This window comes from Thermobia domestica, chromosome 14, assembly GCF_964235325.1.
Source record: "Thermobia domestica chromosome 14, izTheDome1.hap1.1, whole genome shotgun sequence".
Taxonomy (NCBI): domain Eukaryota; kingdom Metazoa; phylum Arthropoda; class Insecta; order Zygentoma; family Lepismatidae; genus Thermobia; species Thermobia domestica.
In genome coordinates, this window is record NC_137467.1 from 189,938,409 (window position 1) to 189,958,775 (window position 20,367).

General features: G+C 36.6%; 1 non-coding gene across 1 annotated transcript; it reads right to left on the reverse strand.

The window, feature by feature from the left end:
- Window positions 1–2,149: 2,149 nt before the first annotated feature.
- On the reverse strand, window positions 2,150–2,290 carry LOC145670775 (U4 spliceosomal RNA). The gene has a single exon (XR_014128422.1). It is a non-coding gene; the product is annotated as a U4 spliceosomal RNA (small nuclear RNA).
- Window positions 2,291–20,367: the final 18,077 nt, after the last annotated feature.

A 20,367-nucleotide genomic window follows, 5' to 3' on the forward strand; every position in this document is an offset into this window, starting at 1 on the left:
CAATGGTGTGGCAATATATATATATATATATATATATATATATATATATATATATATATATATATATATATATATATATATATATATATATATATATATATAAACTGACAATATGAAAGATCTGGGAATCACATTTGATATGGGTAATTAATATTTTGTCACCATACAAATGCTAAGAAAGAACAATAGGCTTTATTTTAATTTCAGAACGATAGAATATGTATTTATACAAATTACTTGTAAGAACTAAGCTAGAATCTGGTTCTGTATTATGAAGCAGTGTATCTAAAACTTTGATTAACAGATTGACAGTATTCTCGGCACGGACGCGATGGTAGCGCCACAAGTGCCGTTTAGGACTTGTGCTGCGACATGATTTTTAGGTCTTGTGCCGTTTAGGTCTTATGCTGTTTAGGACTAGTGGCATTTAGGACTTGTGCTGCGAAATCATTTTTGTCTTGTGCCGTTTAGGACTTGTGCAGCGAAATAATTTTTAGTTCTTGTGCCGTTTAGGACTAGTGCTGCGTCCCCCTCAGCAGTTGCATTAACATCTCTAGTTGGTGGTTCCCTGTTTCATTAGTTTTAAAGATATGTTCTGAAATTTTGAAGTGCTTAAACGAGATAGTGTTACAGTCTTCGGTGCTAGACTATGAAATACCACATCGGGTATAGTGTGAAAATCGTATTAACCAAATTCAACGAGTGTATGTTCCTATTTTTGTTTGAAAGTGTACACTTCTGCGCTAATTTCTTGTAAATCTCATGATTTAATTATTTGAAGTATTTTTTAAATCTCATTTTAAGTATTTTCATAGGTTGAGAGTTTTCCCTTACAAATCCTGTGGTTGACTGGAAATCAGGGAAATTTTATTTTTTAAAATATATTTTTCTAACATTGATTGTACACCAATTTCAGCTTAGCCAACCATTAATGATCACAGTATGGAACGTTGCTCAGATTTTTATGGGTGGTAAGTGGAATGTGCCTACAAGCAATTGATTATTTGTCTCTATGAAATAAATGTTCTCATATATAAATATTCACCGTTATTTATGTCAACGTCACCCGACACCTGTCATGAAAGTCAGGGAAATAGATTTCTGCATATCAGTACGAACCCTGTAAAGCCATTTTTATAGATCTATAAAAATGAAATGAAATCTTTTAAGTTTTACGTCCCACGGTTATGCCGGTTAGGCTAAAGGAGACGGTGACGATGAGAAACGAATGAAATGGTGGAATGAAGAAAGTGGGAGGAAACGGGAGAACCCCGAGAAAACCCACGAGCATGGTGTTTGTCCACCACAAAGTCCACACGGCGCGAGCTGGGATCGAACCAGGGACCCCAAGCACAGGAGGTGAACCCTCTACTTTATAGGTCTATAATATCCTATATTAATCATTAGAGCAACCCACATTATGCTTTATTTTTTGCTTAATTATGCTTTATATTTTTCCAAATTATGCTTTATTGTTAATTTCAATGAGTGTTTAACATAAATCGTGTATAATGTATAATATTTACTATACATTAAAAATAATAAATATCTTGATCTATTTATTAATATTTTATGCAACCTGTTTCTTTCATATTTAATGAACTTTTCACTTAATGCATGAGAGATATGCTTTACTCGAGTCAGTTTTTTTTAATCACTTCTGTGCGCATTTGAGGTGCATATATGCAGAAAGAGAAAGTAAAAGATGGCACCAAAAGTGCTCAAGTTCAGGAGGTACACAAGTGGAGTTCTTGTGCACTTTTTGTACATTTCGAATTATCATACATAACTGCGTAGTTACACTTTGAATAAAACTATTGTGTATTCATTGTTGGTGGAAAGTTTTCTTTTCTCTACAAAGGATTACACCGAAAAGTTTACAGTTATAAGAATAAGCTTTTCATTGTTGCATTGTTAATGCTCTCAAAGGTTTTGCACTGTAAATATTGGTTTAAAAAAATATTAATACAGTATGTTAAACTTGCAGTTAAACAGAATTTTCCAAGAATTGTGCTATATATTTTAAATTATGCCTTTAAAATTCTGAATCCTTAGACTGAATCCATGTTGAAGGTACCAACCAGTAAATTGCTGTTAAGCTTTTGGATTGCCGTATTAATCATTAACTTACGTTTAAATTCATTTACTACTCCCGTAGGAGCTTTCAAAAATTGCCTTGGTGGACGGTATTTCACGTCCCCCAGGCGGGGTATTGGGAAAAGTTTTCAACTAGCAATAATCGCACCTCGGTTAAACCTCATTGGTTACGATATCGCCACTGCGCAAAGCTGACATGAAAAACTCTAGTCTGGAACTAGTATTGGTATCATTAGTTTATGAATTATGAGAGTTTTTAAGTTCTATTGCAGTAACCGTATTCTTTGAACAAAGGAATACATTATAAGAATAATTCAAAATAAACAAATTAATTGTTTTAGAGTAATGTATAATTTGAAAATACGTACGCTGCAAACTTGAAAATTTGGTTTGTTATTGTAAGTTATTTATGTGCTGCCATCTATTGAGCATAATATTAACTATAAAGTAAAATACGTACATAGATACTGTTAGTATAGATGAATATATTTATCTGAATTATTTTGAACCTGATCTTTCTACTTTGAACAAGATGACCAGATCTTTTACTTTCAAAAACGGGACGCATACGACTCGGCGACGGGCGGAGGGGGGTGACGTCCACATTGCATTTTCGAACTCAGCAGTGTTTTCAATTTACAAAATACACAACTAAGAATGATAACACAGCGTTTCTAACTTAAGTACTACTCAAAAATACATTTTAGTACTTCAACACTCAGAATTCCGACTCAATTCCCACTTGAACCCCAGAACACTCAATTCTCATTTGAATATTGAGAAGTTCTAGGCACGGCTGAACCTTCCCAATGAGTGTTGGTATGGAAGAGTGTAGAATTAGCATTGACCATTTATATTTTGAATAATAATTACGGGACACCTGGGTCATGTTTGCTTAAAAACGGGACATTTAGGTGTCCCGTTTGAGGATCAGAAAAAAACGGGACAACGGTTAAAAATAAGGGACTGTCCCGGCTAAAACGGGACGTCCGGTCACCTTGACTTTGAAGTAACACTGTATTACACGAAGTCTGTCCTTTACATAGAAATGTTTCTCATATGTATTTTGCTTGAGAAAATCAAGTCTGTAATTACTTTTTATGTATCACATACTTACGTACCAATTTTGTGAAAACAATGAAAAGTTTGAAATTTTGTACTGTGAAACATCGGTACCGTATTTTTACAGGTGGTAATGAAATATGATTATTGTTTGGTTAGGTTGTTGAAATTTAGAGTACCTTTTCAGCAGCGAGGCTATATGAGATGTGAGCCTACAGTTTAAGGTGGAATCCGAGCCACCATGTCGTTTAATGTTCTCCTATCGGCAGGGGCGGCTTTAGTATTTTAATTTGGGTAGGCCCTGTCTAGTGATGGGCAGTGGGAATATTCTCGTTGGGAAGCAAAAAAAAAAAAAAAAAAACGGGAATATTCTCGGGGTTTTTCCTCGGCGTTTAAATTCCCGGGAAGGAATTTGTTTCCATTATTTTCATTTATTGTCATTCACTTCTAGGTTTTAAATAATTTGAAAGTTTAAAAAAATTGAAATTCGTTGACTGTTCTATATATACCGGTAACTAATTAATAGTATGATTTTTTAATTTCCATTTCCATTTGCACTAGAAAGTAGCAAAGTACCCGGTACTCATTTATAAATTATCAAAAGGAACCAGTTTGTAAAGTAATCTAGAAATTCTGTAGAGGTGGAGGTGAAGTACTATCAAGACACCCCGATCCACGTCAGTAATAGATGTCGATAACTGGTATCTCTGATTCGAATTTCGCTGTTTGAGAAATAATCAGATATTGAATAAAAAGTTTGTAGTCGTAACTATATATACTTTCAAAATGTAATGTTTACATATTAAAATTAGGGTTGCTTCTCAGGAGGTTTCATTAGTACCGGTGTTTCCAGGTCTGTGTTAATTAGGATTTGTAGGGGCCTCGGTGGTTCAGTGGTAGAGCGTTCACTTCTGGTGCATGGGGTCCCTGGTTCGATCCCAGCTCGCGCCAAGTGAACTTTGTGGTGGACAAACACCGTGTGCGTGGGTTTCCTCAGGGTTCTCTCGTTTCCTCCCACTTTCCCATTAGCTATCACCGTCTCCTTTAGTCTAGCCGGCATAAGCGTGGTACGTGAAACTCAAAGATTTCAAAGAATTAGGATTTGTTTGCCTCCTTTTACGTCTGTATTCATGTACCAAGCTTTGTTGGCAAATTTTTGTAACACCGTGTATATTGTTCGAAATAGCATATCTTCTAAAATTAGAGATTTAATAGTACACAGCAAGAACACAGTAACAGAGCACAGTGTACCTCAAATCAACATTCTGTATAAATACAATTCTATACACTGGCAACCTTACGAATTTTTCGAGAGACTACGTATGTTTTCTGGCAGTATCAACCTAATTTGTTTATAATATTTAAAAAATTAGTATGATTATAATATTAGTAGCAGGGCCAGGTTTAGAAAATCCACTTATATATAAATTTAAACTGCTTAGCGGTGTAAAGGTACGCGGACTTTCTATACCAAATGTTTTCCTACATATTTACTCGCATAAAATATATTGCAAGTAAACATACATTTATGCGTACAGTAGTCTCTAAATAGAATAAAATAATAATAAAATATCATAATACCGTTCAGAATATATATTTTAAAAAATCCTCTGGAGAAAAGAGTAATAAGTATACTGTGACAAAAAGGAATTTTATTTCAAAATCATAATTTAGTGATAAAATGCAATTTTGTTTGTGTTTGTGCATAAATTCCCGGAATATTCCCATTTTGGGGAATCTTTCCGGGAATATTCCCGAAAAATATTTTCCCGGGAATTTACCCATCACTAGCCCTGTCCCCCGCTTATGAATACATATACACATTTGATTGATTGATGACAGTAAGAAATTACAGTACTTTTACAGTAATGGTTCATGCTATTTAGTAAATAATTAATCTACCATTAATATAAACAGTGGAAAATACATTTACTCGTTTAGCGTTTATATTTTTTTTCAAAATTTTTGGGTAGGCCCGTGCCTACCCGCTAAAGCCGCCACTGCCTACCGGGCACTGGCGCAAATCTCTTACTCCAACTGGCACCATTTTGAGCCACTGGAATTTACAAAATGGCTTAGAGGAAGTGCATGTAATGTGTTAGATAAGAGTGGTGTGTTGTGTGTAGTGCACCAAGAATTACGTGGCAGACCCGTAGTTCAATGCTCAGTAGTTATCCTCTAAAACTTTGAGTTTGTTTAGATTAGTAGTTCTCAATCTATTTTAAGTGGCGCCCTCGTTCGTCAACTCTGCCTACTTAGCGGTCTCAATCCTTCTCGCTCGTTGTCATACGTTCTATTCATTTGATCCATTCTGCGACTTTAAATGCAGTATTTAATTCTCAAATCTTCAATAATAATATTTATTATTTACATGCTGAGAACGGCTGAAATGCAGCACTTTGTCATATTCTGCAACATTATTTTATCACTATAATATAGTAAACTAACTAACTAACTAACTCTTATGGCCTATGGAACCCGGAGGTTCAATGCCGCGTTCACAAAAGCTCTACACTGATTTCTATCCTTAGCTAACTGCATCCAGTTTCTACTTTGTATTCCAATCTCTGCGAGATCCATCTTAATATTATCCTCCCATCTGCGCCTAGGTCTACCTAATGGTCGTTTTCCGATTGGTCTTCCAGTCAAGACTTTGAAAGCGTTTCTACTTTCTTCCATTCTAGCTACATGACCCGCCCACCTAAGCTTCCTAGACTTGACGACCCTAACAATGTTGGGTAGACCATATAAATTATGTAGTTCCTCGTTATGAAGTTTCCGCCATTCCCCATTCCCGTTCCTCTTGGGTCCGAATATTCGTCTCAGGATCTTCTTCTCAAATACTTTCAGTCTATGTTCTTCCCTCAGAGTAAGCGACCATGTTTCGCAACCATACAGAACAACAGGATGATTATCGTTTTGTATATTTTAAGCTTCAGATTTCTCGACAGAATTCGCGACGACAAAAGATTTTGAACTGAATAATAACACGAATTCCCTGCTTTTAGTCGACATTTAATTTCTTCGTGAATATGATTTTTTTCTGTTAATATTGATCCTAGATATTTGAAACTATCCACTTTATCAAAAGTATTATTTAATATTTTAACGCATCCATAATTTGCCGTATTACGTTCCCGACGCACTTCCATGTATTTAGTTTTGTTTGTATTTACTTCTAAACCCATGTCCCTGCACGCGTTTAATAAGATCTCTGCATTTCTTTCTATTGTTCTCCTATCATCCCCTATTAAATTTACATCATCAGCATATGCCATAACCTGGTGAATGCCGTTCAACTCTAGGCCCTGGTTGCTATCTTTGATTTTCCTTATAGCGTATTCCAGAACGAAGTTAAATAATAATGGCGACAACGCATCTCCTTGTTTCAGCCCATTTTCGACGTGAAAGCTCGTGAACAAAAATTTTCGTACCCGGACTTTACTTTGGGATTCATTTAAACATATCTTAATTAATCTAATTAGCTTTCTCGGTATTCCAAGTTCTGTAAGAACGTTGTATAATGTTTCTCTCCTAACCGAGTCGTACGCCTTTCTAAAATCAATAAATAGTTGGTGCACCGGGGTATTGTATTCCCACTTTTTTTCGAGTATTTGGCGAATGGTAAATATTTGGTCGATAGTTGATCGATTTCGTCTAAAACCGCACTGATAATCTCCAAAAATTTCATCTGCGTATGGGGTCAGTCTTGCTAACAGAATATTTGAAAGGATTTTATAGGATGTTGACAGAAGAGAAATGCCTCGATAATTATTACAGTCAGTTTTGTCGTCTTTTTTGTGAATTGGCACAATGATTGACTCTTTCCACTCTTGTGGCAATTCTTCCTTTTTTTCAGATAAGGAGAATGAGTTTGTGTATTCTGTTCCACAATTTTTCGCCTCCAGCTAAAATTAACTCAGACGGAATTTCATCTACACCCGGAGATTTGTGTTTCTTTAATTTCTTTATAGCGATTTCTACTTCTATTCGGTTGGGTTCTGGAATATACGGTTCTGCGGTGTGTATCACCTTCTCTCCACGCACACTAGTTTTTGGTTGCGCGTAAAGCAAATCGTCAAAGAAATCTTTCCATCTATTTAAGATGCTATCCGTGTCAGTGAGAACTGTACCGTCAGATTTCTTTAATATATAAGCACGAGGTTGATAGCCTTTCTTAAATTCGTTGATTCCCTTATACATGTCCCGGATGTTTTTATTTTTACTATTATCTTCAAGTTCCTTAATTTTAGCTTTCAGAAAATCGCGTTTCTTTGTTCTAAAAGTTTCGGAAGTTTCCCGCCTGATATCTGTGAAATTTTGTGTAGTTATTTCATTCGGATTTTGTAGCCAGCGTAATTTTGCCTGTTTTCTCTTCTCTGCTAGTTTAATGCATTCCTGGTCGAACCATGGTTTGTTCCTACGGATTTCCGCGTGTCCCAATTTTTCTTTTGCTGAAATTTTAATGCTATCTCTAATTTCAATCCAGGTATCCTCAACACTAGTGCACTCCGAATCTTCTAAAGCCGAGAATCTATTCGAAACTTCAATCTGGTATTTCTCTCTTACCTGGCTCTCTTCTAATTTCTTTAAATTGAATCTCTCTGTTTTCGGACAATGAATATTACCTTTATTCAACGACAACCTCTCTCGTATTATCGCTGCTACCAGGCAGTAATCAGTGTCACAATCAGCCCCTCTAAACGACCGGACATCAATTATGCTAGATTGCCTACGATCAATTTGATTGTGTGTTTTTCCGTCTGGTGATGTTCAAGTGTACTTATGAACGTCGCGATGTGGGAATTTTGGACTCTTCACGATTAGGTTTTTGGATGTTGCAAAGTTCACGAGTCTAACACCGTTGTCATTACTTTCCTAATGCAAACTTTCGTTCCCTATAATCGGTTTGAAAATATCCTCTCGTCCTACCTTCGCATTGAAATCCCCTAATAGAATCTTCATATGGTATCGCGGGAGTTGGTCAAATATTCGTTCCACTTCTTCGTAAAAACTGTCTTTTATATCGTCATCCTTATCTTCAGTTGGGGCATGTACATTTAAAACAATAATATCACACCACCGTCCCTTAAGAGTAATAAAAGAAAGTCTATCAGTAACAAATTCAACCCGTTTAATTGCTGGTAATATACGTTTATGAACGAAAAACCCTGTTCCTAACTGGTGACTTTTATTTCCTTCCCCGTAAAAGAACGTAAAATTTCCGGAATTCTCAGATCCATTTCCTTCCTACCTAACTTTCTGAACTCCTACTACGTCCATCCTGTATTTCTCTAACTCACTCGTTACAGATTTTAACGCGCCTGCCCTATAAAGACTCCTAATATTCCATGTTCCAAATCTCATGTCCATTTTCTTTTGCTGAGGTCGTGCCAAGTTATCAGTCCTTGTCCGAGGCTTTTGTGAATATTTCTGAACAAGTGCTTTTTTTTTTTTTTTTTTTTTTTTTTTTTAACAGGATGAGGTTGTTAGCCCTACCCAAACCCCCAAGCTGAAGGACCACTCCTAGTCGGCTGTCCGCGACTGCTTATTCAGTATATTCGCAGCTAACCTCTATATCTAGAGGCCTTCTCCTCGATCCGCAACCTGAGGACACGCCATGCCGTGGTGACAGGAACCCACGTTACACGGATAATATAGTAAAAGAGGTAAATAATCATTAACTTATAAACATGAATTGATAAAAAGATAACCACTGATAGTGTATGTCAAATTTCTAAAATACTGAGACGTCAAAAATTAAAAGTAAAAATAAAACAACCACTAAGTTAGTATTAAAAAATCTAAAATAAAGTCACGTTTTAAGATATGCATCTATTATAGCTTTTTGAAAGTCTAGAGATTAAATCAAAAATATATGTATTAATTTGGAAATCCGAAACACTAATCCTCTTCAAAGGGTGACTTCAACTTTCGCCTATTCAAGATTTGCCTAATAACCCCAGGCAATGGAATTTACAGATGTTAACTCAAGAAAAAGTGAAGGCGAATCTTGAATTTGCCTAATGCGAAATTGTGTTGGTAGTACTGTCAAGAAATTACTTAAAAATTTGTATTTAAATGAAAAAAAAATGTACATTTAAAAGGCACATATTTAAAAAGTATAAGCACAATTACAGTATATGACTAGACTATGACAGTATATGACTGATATTATATGTCTAACATCGAAATATGAATATGTTAGATGAAATTACATAATTACTACAGAAAACTTAAGCACAATTACGGTATATGTACGCTTGACATCGAGCTGTGATAATGTTACACGAAGTTACAAAATGTCCTACAGAAAACAAAACATAAAATGAAGTGATAGAAATTATACGAAAGTTTGCATAAATCATAAAATAAATAAAACACCAAGAATCACTAGTCACACATAAATGAAATGTAGTGAGACACTTCAGCATCAAAGTGCTGTATTATGACTATTTCTTGTGATCCAACCCTTCTTTTGAATTTCACAATACATCGATAAAGGCGTCACCACTTCGCTTTCTTTGATTTAGCGACGTGTCCCATCTCGAGTTGCTACATTGTCATTTCATTTTCTGCTTGCTCCTGTTCCAAAATATCTACAAATCTGTATCAGCGACCGTTTATAGAACAATCATGTTTTCCTTGATTTCTTACCTTAGGTTCAATTATATGGTCTTCGAGCTTATAACAAAATATTTTGTACACAAAATTTCATTTGTTTCATATATGTTATCTCTGTAGGTTAGGTAGATATAAAATTACAAATGATAGGCTTGTGTGATTTAATCTAGTTATTTGTTTCTTTCAAGTGTATTTTTCTGATTGTTTTAACTGATTCACAAAGAAGGCAAATTTCATCAACCAGCCAAAATGTTTAAATACATGAAAATACACGGGGAAATATGGATGATGTGATACTGTTTTACATTATTTTTTTTAGGAAGAGACATAAATTTGTCTGTTCCAGAAAGGGAAGAAAACTTGTTAGAAACTACTCGAGAGATAGACAATTAATTAGACGGTGTAGACCTATGCATCAATTGACCAAGCGCCAAAACACAAGGGAAGAGAGGGAGATTATATATTAAAGTGGAAGATGGCTTATAAACCAATCGAAAGCACTAATGACGCCTATTACGAAACTGTAATAAAAATTTTCCGAATGCATATATTGTTTGAGCTATATGAATATACAGGGTGTCCAGAAAATCCGTTTCCACTCCTAGAAATCGCAAACGGTGAACCAGATGCCAAAACAGGAAAACACGTGTTTGATAATTTTAAAAGTACAAAGTATCAAAACAAAAAGTGTTTTCCCAGTGCCACCCGCAGTGTCCCAGGCGGGGTCCAACTCAAAAATTGCAAATGGTAAGGGGGTCTAGAAGCATATCGTTGGAAACCTATTGGAAAAATGGAAGAAAATGGAACAAGCCTCGACTCTCTAGAATTATCCTGTGCAAAATGGCCACCAATCAAAGGATCAGCAAAAACGTCATTGTAAAGTCTATGGCAACCTAAAAAAAAAAAAAAAAAAAAAAAAATGAAACGGTGGAACAGATGTCAAAACAGGAAAACATATGTGTTATCATTTCAAAATTACAGTGATTTAAGGTAAAAATATTTATCCCAGGGTCTCCAGATGGGGTCGTACTTAAAATTTTCAAATGGCAAGGAAGATCAAGTAGCATATCGATGGAAACCTGTTGGGAAATGAAAGAAGGTGGAACAAGTCTTGACTCTCTAAAACTATCTTGTGGAAAATGGTGGCCGGTCAAAATGTACATCCTCATTTCGATTCTTTAAGCACATTCGCTTTCCATTTAGCAATCGGTACTTGTTGTCATTGAGACACGATTGCACGTATTCGCTGTTCCTGGTGCAAGAAATTTTTTTGTTTGAATCATTTTATACTTGATAATCCAGACAACGAGCATAAGTACCACTATTGTACATTATATGTTAGCTAGTCAGTTCTATATTCAATTAAGTCAAATGTTATTTCTTTTCTTTTCTTTATTTCTTAATTTTCTTTTGTTTATTTCTTTATTTATTTAGATATTACTGGGCTCAAAGAGCAGAATCTCACAGTAGGGGCATTTCCTTTCTTTCCGTTGAATACGAATTGAAGTGAAAACAAACTAATACCCGACTACAGAAAGAAGAACTAAAAATGCAAGATGCTTGCACAATGTTATTGTAGAGCGCCCACACTTGTTCCATCTACTTTCATTTAACAACAGCTTTCAAACAATATTCTTCTTGAGCCCCCTTGCTATTTGAAAATTTTGAGTAGGAGCCCGTCTGGGACCCTATGGAGGACCTGGGACAAATATTTTTACTTTCAATCATTGTACTTTTGAAATGATTAGACATGTGTTTTCCTGTTTTGACATTTGTCTCACCGTTTCAGTTTTTTTTTTTTTTTTAAAGGTGGCCTTAGACTTTACAATGACGTTTTTGCTGACATTTCGATCGGTGGTCATTTTGCACAGGACAATTCTAGAGAGCCGAGACTTGTTCCGTCTTCTTTCGTTTCGTTTCGTTTCCCAACAAGTTTCCAACGATATGCTTCTAGACCCCCCTCACCATTTGTAATTTTTGAGTTGGACTCCTCCTGGGACCTTGCGGGTGGCCCTGAGTCAACACTTTTTGCTTTGATACGTTGTACTTTTAAAATAATCAAACACGTGTTTTCCTGTTTTGGCATCTGGTTCACTGTTTGCGATTTCTAAGGATGGAAACGGATTTTCTGGACACCCTGTATATTCATATAACTCAAACAGTATATGCATTCGGAAAATTTTTATTACAATTTCGTAATAGGCGTCATTAGTGCTTTCGATTGGTGTGCAAGCCATCTTCCACTTCGATATATAATCTCCCTCTCTTCCCTTGTGAGATATTGAAGGAAATAGAAACTTTCCCATTACGATCCAGTACTTGGCGCTTCGTCGAATAGCTTTTCCTGAACATTTAAACAAATATGTAGGGTTTCAGACCATTTTTTTTACATTATTTACATTGTTTCCTACTCACTGATGCACAAATCTCGAAAATCGCAAAATGGCGCTTGGTCAATTGATGCATCTACTATGAATCCTGAAGAACTCGTAAAAGTGGGATTATTTTTCCAATTACACCTTTATGCATCGTATGATAGTGAGGCACTGGCATTCTGTCAGTATTTCACATACAGAAGACTTATTTCACATCAGTCACTCATCCCTTAGTTGTACCCAAAAAAGCGTGCGAGCAGACGACACGTATTGAAGGTGTACTATCAGAAGCAAAATAGCTGAAGTAAGATACTCCAGCAACTGATTGGGGATCGGGGGAGAAAATGAAGAATGCTACCCAATTACTTGTTTGGACATACCGTAGTATCAAATTCTTTTCTGGAGCTGGTGTATTGTAAATGTAAAACCCTCAGGCCCTTAGTTCAACTGTTCTTGTTCGAGATTGTTTTACTCAGACATGAGCATTAATTGTAGGGAAGTCACATTTTGGGAATCAAATAACAAGATGAAAGTGACATGTTGGCGTTACCTTAGTGTTGAACTACCTTCGAATTATAACATAACTTTTATGAATCTTTCAAAGTTACTTCTTTCTTATTCTTTTTAATTTTTCAGTGTAATAGTGTGCCGGTGCTGTGCCATCAGTCGTAGCTCTAAATACTTATTAAATGAACGCAACAAAATGGAGATGAAACTGATCACAACACGGTACTTAACTGTAAAATTATAGTTGTATTTAAATGAAATTCAAATATTTTAATTTTGAAAATGACTACTTGTGGGAAATAGGTGTGTGAGAGAAAGGATGTAATTAAGAAATAAAGGAAGAACACTAGCCTGACATTCCGTTATGACTGGTATCGTCCTGGTCATCTAAGTGATGGAAGATTTTCCCTGGAGGAGCCTGGATATTCTGGAATCAGCCAACAACTGGAAATTAATCCTGCTGGACAGCTAGGAGCGTCGAGTTCTCTCTGTGATACGTCTCTGCGATGATATTCTTCTACACCTCCATGCCACAACTCTGCGGTCAAACTCAAAACGTGTCTGCGGCGATGAACCGGCAGAATGGTATTCTCGGGACATCGAGTGGGTCGTCCTCCAGTGGTGGGATCTGCTTGCCTCCGATGATCCTGTACCTTCCTAAACTTCGTGGCGAATACCCCTAGTTGATCTGCCCTCCGTGGTTTTGTCTGGCTGCAAAATGATGACTTGGGAGTTCAATGAAGGGGGAAGTATCAGGCTGTGAGTAAGGTATGCGGAAAGTGAAGAAGGAAACTAGTCGTGTTTATTAACAAATATGTGATTACAGAAGCTGTCTGGATATGTACAATCTTAATAAAAGGTTTTTATTCTTTTGGATTTTAAGGAGAGTTCATGATTGTGTCGTTGATAAATGCAATTTAATAAAATAATTGAATTTAGCGAATTAAGTTAGGAGTTTACACAATTATCACATGGTCACTTCACATCTAATACACAGCTACTTCACAATAGATACTTTCCTGTTCTAAAAGAAGCAGAGTTTATTAAATGAAGCCTAAAATATTAAAACATAAACGGTCTCCTTAAAACTGATTGTTTCAATGACCTTTTTCATCTGAAGCAGCAGTGGGTCTGATCCAACCGAACCGTATCGTTCATGTCCCAATAGTGCACAGTGTCAAGGATTGGTTAATTTTTGTGTGTTTTATACACTATAAATTATGAATGAGGTGCAGGACTACCAACATATGCGAGCTAAACCAAGGTTTAAGAAAAATTCGACTTTCACCTAATAAGAAAATTAGCTCTGTGTCATCGTTTTGATTGACGTTTCCATAGCTAGGAGGTATTAGGCGAATCTTGAATAGACGAAACTTGAAGCCCCGCTTCTAAGTAGACTCTTTAGTAACGCACGAAGTAGTCTCTTCTCCCAGCGGTCCTGTCATTGTCGGAAAGAGTACTGGAACGCAGTATTTAGAATGATGAGCAACCGTGCCGTCACATTTTGCATGTCTTCTCTTGACTGAAATTGGATCTTTTTTAGTAGCATTTTCAGCTTGAGAAATAACCGAGTCACATGGAGCCATATCGGGTGAGTAGGAAGCCTGACAACACACAGAAATATTGTGTCTGGCGATGAAAGCTTGAATCAAACTTCGAGGATACTCTCCTCATGCCCAAATTTTCGTTCAAAATTGAATGTGCCGATCCGACTGAATAGTTTCTGCTTGGGTATCATCGAGCTTTTGTCAATATTTGATGCAATATGGGTGTTCAAGTGTTTCTATCATTTTACAAAAAAAACTGAAATCCGACAGCTGCTCGTTACACGTCTTCACTCGTTGGCCGACTGCTAGAGACTGACGCGTTCTGTGGGCGGGAAAAAAATTCAGAACTGCGCGTGAGTGTCCCCCTCTACATCTACATTGAAGAAAGTATCCCGTGCTTCATTTGTTTACGCGCGGATAAAATAAAGTTCGATACTTTTTGAACACACCTACTACGTTACTCCTAATCGTTACAAGCTCGAAGTCCTGGACTAATATCGTACTCTTTCTCATATATTTCTTTGACTAAGATTGCTCATCTCTGAAAGCTGACCAGCATAGAAGATTAAACATTTGTATAAATATTTTCTATGAATCCCAGGTTAAGAGTCTTCATCCCGGCGAAATTAAAATACCGCTAATTTTACAGTAATTATGTGATATCTTCAAATAGATAAAAGATAATTGAAATATGGAACAAGAGGCCCTAGACAATATTATTTTGCGTGAGGTACCGTTATCACAAGTCGCCTAGTGGCTTTCCGTCTTCAGCTGTTTAGAAACGCGAAAATAAATGCCGATTTTCAAAATGGCTCGAAGTCGAAAGCAGATAAGTGAGTCATGATAACGGTTTATCATGTAAAATAATATTGTCTAGGGCGCTCTTGTTTCACATTTCAATTATCTTTTATCTATTTGAAGATATCACATAATTACTGTACAATTAGTGGTATTTTAATTTCGCTGGGATGAAGACTCTTAAGAATAAGACGGTGATTTATAAAACGCAAATTCAAGAATGGGGAAAGAGGTTTTCAAAAAATGTTCTAAGCCAGGGCGCAAAATTTCAAAGTCAGACACACTCGCCAATCCAAAAAGGTTGGTCGCCAGTATCTCTCACCTACAAATTATGAGAAGTCCCCTCCCCTCCAAACGGTCCTTTGGTTTGACAAAGAAAGAGATTACATCAGGGCATCAAATTTCAAAACCAGACAGTGGATTTCAAAACCAGACAGTGGACAGTTAGATTCAGGAGGGTGGGAAAGGAGAGGCGAATTACAACGCTGTCAAGACCACTTTCCATGTCCGTTGTGAAGACTTCACATTCCGTGTTTTCTCTCACTCAGTGACAATTATTTTCGTGCGAAACAGAAACTGCGCAGCCCTGAGCGTTTAGGCAGAAAACATTCCTACTGAACGTTGGTAGCCAGGTGTAGATTTCTAGTCGCCAATGGCCACCTGGCGACCGGAACTTTTGCGCCCTGTTCTAAGCAATCCTTCAATCTTTACTTAACTCCACTAGAATCGAACTTCCATCAACAAATACTTTGAAACAGAAAAAAATCCATATATTCCATATATTTTTAAAATAATTAGCGTAAACTTTACTCTTTCCATGGAAGGGACGAGTATATACAGACTGTTTCATAATTCCTATTACAGCGTTTGGGGGTTTAAAGTAGACTCGAAAACAAGCCAAAAAATATTTATTACACGAAAGTTCAAAGCTGCGTCCTTCCGAATTATGAACGCGGGAAAATGCAGAAAATTGAACTTTGAACCTTTATAGCACAAAGACTAATAGTGTTACAGGAAGCAATGTGGTGCATTTTAAAAGGAATCACACCTGTGTTGTCAGAAAATACCAAGTTCAAGAGTATGGAGAAAGCAGATATAGAATTTCACAAATTAAGTAAAGGTCTCGTAGACAAAATTGTGGATTGAATTGGGAAAGGATTAATAAAATCTTGCGTAATTTCTCGAACACGTTGAATGTGCCATTTTTTTTTCTAAAATAGAAGTATGTTTCCTCTTAAATTTACCATACCACTTCTTCTAACACTATAGTCTTTGCGCTATTAATTCCTCTAACACTATTAGTCTTTGCGCTATTAATTCCTCTAACAGTATTAGTCTTTGCGCTATTAATTCCTCTAACACTTTTAGTGTTTGCGCTATTAATTCCTCTAACAATATTAGTCTTTACGCTATTAATTCCTCTAAGACTATTAGTCTCTGCGCTATTAATTCCTCTAACAATATTAGTCTTTGCGCTATTAATTCCTCTAACACTATTAGTCTTTCCACTATTAATGCTGAAAGTTCAGTTTTCTGCATTTTCTCGCGCTCATAACTCGGAAAGGACACCGTTTCGATTTTTCGAGTTCAGTGTAATAAACTTCTTTTGTTTTTTTGTGTGTCTACTTTCAATCCCCAAGCGCTGTAATAGAAATTATGACACACTCTATATAGGGTGTTTCAAAACCATACCGACAACGTTTGGGAGGTGATTCTTGACACTAAGACAAAACAACCTGGTGTGTGAAGCATATCGAAATGCAGGTGAGTGCACATTTCCTTATTAAAATGCTAATTTTGTGAATAAATTAATTGCTTTTTTAATTAGCTTGCATTTGCATATTGTATAATAATTATGATAATATTGGGTAAACACTGAGCGAAATACGGTAGTATTAATATTCTTTAGATATTTATTTATTATTCATGTATGTACATTTTTCGTAGGTTTATTATTGTCACTAGATATTCGCGTGCATCTCATTAAGGGAAGTAGGAGGTAAATAACTACATGCTTCAGTGTATTTAAATATTCTACATATGTGAATATAAGAGGAAAATGTATTATATTTAGTTACTTCGTATAATGAAGTTTTGGATTTTCACGATACCGAGAGTGCTTGAACAGAGATTTTTTTCCTTGGCGACAGCTTTCTGCGCTGAAAGTCTGTTGAAAATTGTTGGCTACTGTGAGGAAGAGAAATGCCTAGAGTGAACAGGGAAGGAATGGAATAATGACATAGGAAGTATGCAGGAAACTTCCTCTGTAAAGACTCACTAGATGGAAACAGTGAACGAGCGACTCACTCTACGCTTTGTGTAAAATGTCATAAAATTTTTAGCATCGATATGATGGTTTTTCAATTTCTATACGTGTGCTTTTCACACCTTTTGAAAGAATGTCGCACTTCTCGAGCTCATAGCGTCTCTACGCAGTGACGGTTACCGTCAGCCGACGGGCCTTTTTCTACTTTTCCCAAAATGAACCGCGTGTTTGAAAATTTGTATTTTATTTTGATTATTTTCATGTGTAATTGACTAATACTATCGTATTCATCTCGCAAGTTCTTGGAAAGTCCGCTAAAATTCATAATTTGATTTGTTATCGTGTTTCCCTACGTCCAAGACATTTAGATCTTGTGTGTATTTTCAAAATTAGTTGACATCAACAGATGTTCCTTCTCTCTCTTCCTTGGTAAGATGGCAGCCGAATTTAGCAGAAGCTTATAGGGACGCCATGGAAAAAAGATTCCCAACGCTGAATATACTAATTGTCATCTGTATATATATATGTAAAATTATATTCTGTGTATCTTATAATATCATTATGTATATCTAATCATGTTTTTTATGTTGTATATAGGAATAATCAACGAAAATAAGTGTTGTTTACATGGTTGCTGCTCTGGACAACTGTTTTGTCCAAGAACTTTTGAAACTGCCGCTTGGAGCAGTGGTGGTAGCACCTGTCACATGTGTTTGGTGTCTGGCTGTGCAGTTCTCCCGCTTCTTGGCTTTGTGGCTGCACAGACCACCCAAGTTTTAGCCTCCGGCTACAAACATTTCCTGTAACTGTTCTTGGAAGAGCGAGTCGCTGGTTTTGCTGGAAGCGACCAAACCATGGAGGAAAAATGTGACAGGGCTGTTGTTAGTTGTTGATAGAACCCAGGACGGTGTAGCACGTTTCGGCTCCCTGGAGTCCTGTGATATTTGTATATATTATATACCGGGTTTTCGGTGTGTGAAAGTATCTATTCACAAAGTGCTGAAATACTCTACTCAAGTTATCATGTGAGAGATATATAGAAGTTTAAAAGACAAACTGTGCGACGCTAACTTCGTTTTTACATAATTATTATTTGAAATTTAATGTTCATGTTCATCATGTATACGTACTTTGGCTATAGTGGCCATGCAACAGTTGAAATTGGAAGTACCATGAAGTTAAAGTAACTTTCAAATAGTGCATCGCACATACTGCTTCATCTCGTCTTGTAATGACGTAAGTTTTTTTTACGAACAGATCTCACCAGAGCCATTTGCCTGTCCCAGTTTATGGACAGGGCTCTTCAGAACTTTTAAACGGAGACAAAAATGAGATCTTGTTGAGTTATGCTGTTAAGCATTTCTGTGGAGGGTATGACAACTATGACGTCATCCCCGTGTCTACCACTACTACTACCAGAACTGTTCTAGGTTTCGTACAATAGACGACAAGGGAACTATTAGGATTCCTCAGACTGTGGTGTTAGTATCATAGCAACGAGTCAACGTCCCTTCGAGTGCGTGCAGAGACTCTCAAAAGAAGTGGACATTTCGTCTTCATGTCACCAATATTGGAACTGTGCATCGAAATCTGATCTGATTGATTGTTTTTTTTAAAATTAGCACTTCTTCCACTCCTCACCTCACTATAAACTGTAAGAGACAATAAACTCTAGAAAGATGAGGAGAGATATTATGTTCGTGGTATTGTTGTAAATAGTTGGGCTCATTGGAGTCCCCAGTGTTTATCGGTTTAATATCCAAATATCAATACATGTTATTTTCCACAAGTTTTACATAATTATACCAAGAGTGATATATATATTATTTTTTTAGAGTGTTTCAGTGGTGCACCAATATCAAAGTAATCTGTTCTCGTATCGTGAAAGAAAGTGTGTTGTGGTTCATATGCATTCAGTGTGTGTTACGATGAATAAATCTGCATTTCAACCTGGCAAATAAATCAGAATATCCTACCAGTAGCGAGAGGGTTTCTGTTTTCCTGTTTGGTGAGTACCAGATTGCTAACTCTGATGTTTTCAGGATGGAGAGTTAAGGAAACAATAACTCCTTTTTCTCTAGTATCTCTGACCACCTCCCTGGATGGGGCTCAGGGAGGCTTCGTCCCATGGAACCAAACTACCCAGCTATGAGTGTAAAGGGTAAACAAAGAGGCTGCTACCTTTTCATTTGAATGTTTTTTTTAACCTTATTGAATTTTCATACCCTTTACAAGTAGCTGCCGAGACCATAGCTGTAGGTAAAATTGAAAACCCTGAGATATTCATAAAATTTAAAAACCCTGAGATGTTATTTGTTTATTTTAGTTTCTCATGATCATTAAGGTAATAAGTGTGGTAGTGGCGGCTCCAGCAGGAAGTCACCTTTAACTTCAAATAGGGATTTGTATAAGAAAAAGAGCATTGATAATTAATTTTCATTTATATTTTAATTAGTATGAAAATTCTCTCGTCACTCCACCACCTTTCACAATATATGTGACTCCCATCAGCGGGACGTACACATGTAAGTGGGTGTCCATCATAGTGCCTTCACAACGAAGTAGCCCACCAGCCTAGGCACTGCACACTGGGTGCAGAACTGCTTCATTTCGGAGTTATAGGCTGCCGAAAACATAAAATTCAAAGGTCCATAGCTCCAAAACTATGGGACCTACCGTAATTGGGTCATGACTTCACTTAGGAACTAGTGAATGACCTATACAAATATCCAAGTTTCAGAATCCTGTGGTACTTCCGCAACAATTTCTATAGAGATAGTTGGTGAGTACTTCAAATTAAATGCACGTAGCCAAACTCCATCTATAAAAAATTGTTGCGTGAGTAGCCCTACCTTAGAATTCTGAAACACATATATTTGGATAGCACAGGTATTAGTTCCAAGTGAAGTCTTGACCCGACTACTTTAGGTATCATAGTTTTGGAGCTATGGACCTTTAAAGTTCCTTTTTTCATGTTTCTGCCAGCACATGATTCCGAAAGGAAGCATTTGTGCACCCAGGTTGGTCTATACTTATTGTCTTACCTTGACGTCAGCAATCACGTCCCAAACGTTGTCGGTGTTGTTTTGAA